Consider the following 7,500-nt stretch of genomic DNA (forward strand, 5'->3'; position numbering starts at 1 on the left):
GACTCATTGGAGACTCGATTTAGAGATTCAAAGTTTTCTTGTAGTGAATTTTGACTCGAAGGAACTCAGTGATTCCTGGAAAAAATGATTTATATACTCCCAAGGAGACCTTTGAAAGCACCCTTTTTTTTTTTTTTTTTTTTTTGGCCTTAACTTTTGCCTAGTAGCCGCCCTTTCGGGTTTTCGACTCTAGCAGGCTCTTTGCCCTAACTTTTGCCTAGACCGCCCTTTCGGGTTTTCAGCCTAGCGGGCTCAATTCTTTTCTGAAGCCGCCCTTTCGGGTTTTCAACTCCAGCTTTTATTTTTCTTTTCTTCTCTTTTTTTATTTTTTATTTTTTATATTGGCAAAGAGAAAATGCTATTTATGATGCAAACTTATGTTTGTGACCGCGCCTTTGTGGCTGCCTACGTATCTCCAAGAACTCTTCGGGGGATGGGGAGAATCAGGTCTTTCGTAGTTCCTTCGGGGATGCGAACTTCGTGCTCGGCTGGTGCGGAATTCATCTCCGTCTTGATGTTAGTGCGAAATTCCTTTCCGTCTTGGTGCGGAATTTATTTCCGGCTTGCTCCTGGGGCAGAATTCAATTCTGACTTAATTTTGATTGTGGAATTCATTTCCGATTTGACTTCTTCGGGATTCCTTCCTGACTTGATATTAATACAGAATTCATCTCCGTTTTGATTTTTTTTTTTTTGTGCGGGATTCCTTCCCGGCTGGATGTCTCTGCGGGATTCTTTCCCGGCTTGATGTTGATGCAGAATTCATTTCTGACTTGATTTCTTCGCGGGATTCCTTCCCGGCTTGATGTCTTTGTGGGATTCCTTCCCGACTTGATGTCTTTGCGGGATTCATTCCCGACTGGATGTCTTCGCAGGATTCTTTCCCGGCTTGATGTTGATGCAGAATTCATTTCTGACTTGATTTCTTCGCGGGATTCCTTCCCGGCTTGATGTCTTTACGGGATTCATTCCTGACTTAGATGATGTTGAATCAACTTATTGACTCGAGCTCGTATGATAGTGATGACCCTAGGCGAATCTGACTTTGTTGTTGTAGTGGTTTTACCACTGGTTGACTGAAATGTGACTTGTATTCGCCACAAAGAGTTTTGAATACCCACATTGTGGCGGTAACTTGAGGGGCTTGAGTGTTGAAGAAGCTTTTATGCTTTGAGTTTATGGCTTTGCCATGTTTGAATTCTTGAGGTTAATTTGATTCCTTTTCTTGAACTTTATCTTCCTCTGAACTTGAAACTTATTTCCTCAATGGTTCTCCTCTCCATAAGGAATTTTGAGGAGACTCTTCCTTTTCCTCGTTTTGAGAAATGATCCTTGTTTATAAGGACACTTGTACTTGTGCCATGCTTGGCGCTTGATTTTCAAGGTGTTTGTTGTCATCCAATTCGTGAAAATGACTGCTTCTTTTAACTTGCTTTTTCAAAGTGTGAGTAGCCGCTTGGTCTTTGTCCTTATGACTGAAATGATTTGTCATCTACCCTTGATGGTCTTGAATTTAACGGAGAGCCTGCAGTTGACCCGTTTTTGACAACTCGATTTCCTGTAGCTTTGTCCTTGATTTCTTTCTTTTGTGCAGGAGTTCCTTTTTGACCCATTTTTTTTCTTTTGCTTGTTTTCTTCCTTTTGACCAGGGGTTCCTTTTGTCCCGTTTTTCCCTATGCTTGCTTAGAAGCAGCCTCTCCATAAAGAATTTCGAGGCAACTGGATTCTGAGATGACTTGAGTAGTGTATGGATAGCATTGCGACTTCGTGCAGACCCAACCCAATTCCAAATATAACTTCTTTTATTCTGTCGCTTTTAAGCTCGAAATTCAAACACCTCTCTGTCGGAGCATCTTCCATTCCTGGGTTTTTGGAGAAACCATTCTGGCCCTAACCCCTTCAATTGGCTTTGCCTCGGTACTGTTTTGAAGTTTGCGTACCCTTTGCTGGATCCTTTCCATGATTACCTTTCAAAACTTCCCCTTTGATGGTGCTTCTTAGGATGCCCCCAGCTTTGATTGATGCAGAGCAAATGAAAGGATGAATGCATTTTTCTTTGCCAATTTTTATTATCTTTTTGTCATTTTTTTTTATTTTTTTCAATTTTTATTATTTTTTTTCGATTTTTTTTTTTTCACAGGCAAGGATAGGGAAAGAGTATAAATATGATTGGAACGTAAACTGATCCCTTTTTATTGATAAGACAAAATTTGTGTACAAAAGACACTTAGATTTACAAATGAATACTTGAATGGAAATGAAAAAGAAAAAAAACGAGACCCTAAAAGATAGACTCTAGGTGGACTGTGATGGACTAGGATTGGATTGACTGTAGTGACTTTGTTCTTCTCGATGCTTCAATCGATCAGACATGTTGTTGTTGGTCTTGAACAATTCCTTTGTTCTTTTGGAGGCTTGATCTCAAACTTCTCAGACACAAACTTCATTCAATTCTAAGAAAAGTTCGAAAGGATCGAACGATTCTTGTTCAGCAAATTTTTTTTTGCATTAATCCCATGGTTAGGCAAGGGATTGGTTGATGTTCAGCTTGCTCTTGGGGATGATGGACCCATTGTCAACTAGGTCTTGTAGACGGTTTTTCAAAGTCCAGCATGATTCGGTCTTATGCCCATGTCCTTGATGGTACTCACAGTATTCATTGGTTTTGAAATTCCGGGGCAGGGGGTTTGGTAATGGCCTTGCTTCTAAGGGCTTCAGTAAATTTGCTTTCACTGCTTCTCGGAACACCAAAAGGGTTGGCATGCCGAGATCAGTATATTGCCTCCTTGGCTGATTGTTTCCCAAATTCCCAACACGTAAAGGATTCGTGGGGATTATACTGGCTATTTCGTTTGTCTCACTGGACCCAGCATGATTCTGCTTCTTGTATGAGTCTTCTTTGAGTTAACCCAACTGGATTAAGTCTTCCACCTTAGTTGCAGTCGCAATGAGCGATTGGAACATAGGCAAGTACTGTGTTTGAAGCTGTGACTGGTAGACAGGCAGTAAATTCTTGATTATTATGTCAACTTGTTCCTGTTCAGAGGGTCGGTTGATCATTTGAGCAGCTTTGGCTCTCCACCTCGAAAGGAACGAGGAGAAAGGCTCATTGTTCTTTTGTCTAGTGGTTTCCAGCTCCCTCCGGGTAACATCCACTTCGATATTATAATGGTACTGCGTGTTGAAAGCATTGCATATGTCCTCCCAATTCTTCATTTTGGAACGATCTAAGCTTACAAACCATCTTAATGCAGCACCAGTCAAAGATTGCTGAAACAACTGAGCAAGGAGCTCGCTGTTCAGGCCAAACGGGTTGAGGGCACCCACATACATTTTCAGGTGCGTTTTGGGACAAGTGGTTCCGCCAAACTTATCCATGTTGGGCATTTTGAATTTTGTAGGTAATCTTGCTTCGGGGAATAAGGACAAGGAGTCCATGTCCACGACTTCTTTGTGTGTCTTAAGGGCGGTGATTGACCTTTCCAACAATTCCAACTTCTCTCTTATTTTCTGAGCTTCCAGCTCAGAAGCAGTTCCAGAGGGCATGTCATCCAGGTTAAGGGTAGGGTTTGTCGGTTCTGCAGCAGGTCCTTGATTGGAGGCAGAAGGTCCACTTCCCCCGGTGGAAGCCCCATTTCCATTACCACCACCTAGTTCAGCTATTAGGGCAATCCTCTGGGCAGCCAATGCCTCATTCATTCTAGCCTCCATTCTGGCTTCCAGTTGTTCAATGAGGTTTTGGATGTCAGACAGTGATGCCATTGGTGCAGTCGGGGTAGTTGGACTTGTGGGTGAGAGCTCAGTTGGTGTTTCGGGTACAGGTGGTCTTTGGAGGGGTACCTGTGAAAGGACATAGTCAAAATGATTAGACTATCCTATATAAGGTATTTTCATAGGGTATGTGAGATAGTGTGAGGTAGGGTAGTGTATGGGCGAGGTATTTGGACATGACCCTTGTGATGTGGGGTGATATTGGTATGCTAGGACACCTAGGATAGAACTCCATGGGATGTGATATGTAAGGTAGAGTGCTTGGACACTTCGACTTTTCGAAAAGGCCCTAAGTTCTCAAAGAAGATTTTTTTTTGGGCCTTAGGGGCCAAAGCATGAACTTTTGGGCCTTTGGGGCCAAAGTGTGAATTTTTGGGCCTCTGTGGCCAAATTGAGAATTTTTGGACCTTAGGGGCCAAAATGTAATTTTCCAGGTCTTAGGGACCAAAATGTGATTTTCCAGCTTTGAAAAGGAATGTTTTTTTTTTTTTTTTTTTTTTTTGTGAAGTATGGGATGAATGCGTGAATGCGCACGACATCACAACATAATTCATTTTAATGGAATGATCCAGCATCATTGGGTGCATACTGTCCTAAAGGATAGGTTCTATAGGCTATGACACAAATAGAGGATTGGCTTATTAAGGGACCCTTGAGCCTTGAGCATGGATATACCTAACCACATGTGAAACAAAGAGTTTCGCGTGGGTCCAACAATACGCATGCCCATGGGCCACCCCCAAAAGGATTAGGGATGGTTTGCGGCAACAGGGAGGACGCTTTGGCTGTCCGTCGACATAATCAAAGAGACCTGCCAATCAGCGCTACTTGCTATCCAGACTCAGAAGTTTGAACAGAGAGAGAAGAAATTCATTTGAAATTCATTTTTTATGTAATGGAGAAAAAGATTCTCTCAATCGTGCAAATAAATAAATAAATTAAAATGTCTTAAACAATTTGTACAATTTGAGTTTAAATTCCTCATCTCGTATTCTTAAAGAAAGAATACTTGATTTGTGCTAAGGTACCCTGCAAAATAAAGCATTGTAAAATAATGCCCTAAAGAAGGACAGGTTAGTTTACACAGCAATTGTAGTCCACTTTATGCAAAATGATTACATAAATCCCCAGCAGAGTCGCCAAACTGTGAACCCCTCCCCAAAATGCCATAGGCATGTGAATGCATGTGACTAAAGGAAGAAATGCACGTGAATGAATGAGTCGCCACCTTGTTTAATTGTTTTAGGGTAAACTAGGAAAAACCCTAAGTGACTCCAATTTTAATTAACCTAGTTACTAGATTAATTAGCCCAATGTCTAAGGCATGGTCTTCGAACCCGAGGTGGATCCCGAGACTATGTCATGCTGATGGAACTAACCTAAGAATGAATGTTTTGCAAGGAAGATGAAATAATTTAGACCAATGAAAAAGATGTTTATGTGATTCGACTTGCCGCCCGGGGTTAGATCCCGAACGTGCCTACGTACTTCCGTTTGAATGGAAGATCAAAGTCAACGTAGTTCGATAGGCCTCTTTTAGAGGGCTTTGAATGGGATGCTTTATGCATGAGTGTGTGTATGCTTTGTGCATTTTGTTTAGGCATTCTGCCAAAGAATTGATTGTTTTAGGCATTTGTTGCCAAAATGTTGATTGGGCAATTTTATTGCCAAAAATTAACTGATTTAAGGCTTTTAGCCAAAAAGATTGATTTAGGCAATTTGATTGCCAAAATGATTGATTTTAGGCGCTTGTCGCCAAAATGATTGATTTTAAGGCTTTTAGCCAAAAGATTGGTTAGGCGATTTGTCGCCAAAATGATTAAGGCATTTGTGCCAAAGGTGTTTTGTTGGGCGATTGTCGCCAAAATGATTAAGGCAATTTTATTGCCAAAATTGATGATTTGAGGCTTTTAGCCAAAAAGTTTGACTTAGGCAATTTGATTGCCAAAATGATTGATTTTAGGCGCTTGTCGCCAAAATGATTGATTTTAAGGCTTTAAAGCCAAAAGATTGATTAGTTTTAAGGCATTTTGCCAAAGCTTTGATTCAAGCGATTTGTCGCTATGAAAAAAGAATTAATTCTCACTTGTAGGCAATTTGTTTGCCAAAAGCGATTATTAAAGGCTTTTAGCCAAAATATTTTGATTTGAGCGATTTATCGCTGAAAAACTTGATCAATTCTCACTTATAGGTAATTTGTTTGCCTAAAGTGATTAATTAAATTGAAATATAGGCAATTTATTGCCATAATAAAAAAAGTGTTTAATTAGGGCCTTTTAGTCACAATTGTTGATTAATTAGACTTAAGCCAAAAACTGTTCGAAATAAAGGCAATTTCACCATAGTTATTGATTAACTAGGCTTTTAGCCAGTATTGTCGAATTTTAGGCTTTAATACCACGATTATCGATTAACCGTGCATCTAAGCTTAATTTTATTTAATTGAGGCAATTTGTTTGCCTAGTGGATGATATGAATGCATTTATGCAGTTATAGAATTTAGGAGGAGTAGAAAAGAAGCATGCATGAAGTGCTAAAATTAAATAGATAGAGTTTAGCTTGTGTACCTGATTTAGTCGACGGCCACTTCTTAACTCCAGGTTAAGCTCCTCGTTAAGGGAAATTAATTAATTTAATTTAATTTTAATGACCAAATATCAAAACAAAGAAAGCAATAAAATCTAGCTAAAATGCAAGAAAGCAGTAAAGAATTCGCAAGAAGCGAGAGGGAGAAGGAGCATCCGTCAACACAGACTGAGTGTGAGGAAAAAAGGAGGCCCGAGGCCTGTATTTATAGGCGCAAAACGGACTGTTTCCGGTGGCTGGGTCGCCGGATGGACCGCCGGCTCGGCGGCCCGCCCGGCGGCCGGGCCGCCAAGTCTCGGCGGCCGGGCCGCCGGCTGAGCCGCCGGATCGGCGGCCCTCCCGGCGGCCGGGCCGCCGGGTCTCGGCAGCCGGGCCGCCGGATCGGCGGCCCTCCCGGCGGCCGGGCCGCCGGGTATCAGCGGTCGGGCCGCCGGGTCTCGGCGGCCCGCCCGGCGGCCGGGCCGCCGGGTCTCGGCGGCCCGCCCGGCGGCCGGGCCGCCGGTTCGTCGGCGGCCTGCCCGGCGGCTGGGCCGCCGGCTCGGCGGCTGGGCCGCCGACTCGGCGGCCTTCCCGCAGCCAAGCGCCGGTCTTTCGGCGGCTGGGCCGCCGGGTCGGCGGCCTTCCCGGCGGCTGAGCCGCCGGGATGGGCCGCCGGCTCGGTGGCTGGCTCCGGTGGCTGAGCCACCGGGGCAGGCAGGTTTATTCCGGGGGCTTTTTCGGGAGTTCCGGACCTCCAAAAAATATTCCGAGACCAGTTCCGAGATCCTCGTAATTTTCCGGACGTTTCAAGTACCATATTGGCATATTTCCGATGAACTTTCCGAAAGGCCTCCGGTCCGGCCGGACTGTTCGCAGTCCGGAAGAAAACAGGCTTTTGAGCCTCAAAATTTGAGTGTTCACACCCTCATACTACAGGTATCAATTGGCCAACATCCTCCTCTTTCAAAATATAAGAATCATAAAATTCATTTACATATGTCATTAGGTCGTATGCTTTCAAAATAATATTTTTCCTCTTTAAAAACTTATGAATATAAATATAAGTCACAAAGCAAATCCATTGAAAATATGTTGCAAAATCAATTTCATTTTGGTTAGATAAAAGGAGAAAAGGAATAATATACACTAACCTGATCTAGAAGG

Source organism: Jatropha curcas, chromosome 4 (assembly GCF_041381405.1).
Source record: "Jatropha curcas cultivar XTBG-Jc1 chromosome 4, XTBG_Jcur_1.0, whole genome shotgun sequence".
NCBI classification, from domain to species: Eukaryota; Viridiplantae; Streptophyta; class Magnoliopsida; order Malpighiales; family Euphorbiaceae; genus Jatropha; species Jatropha curcas.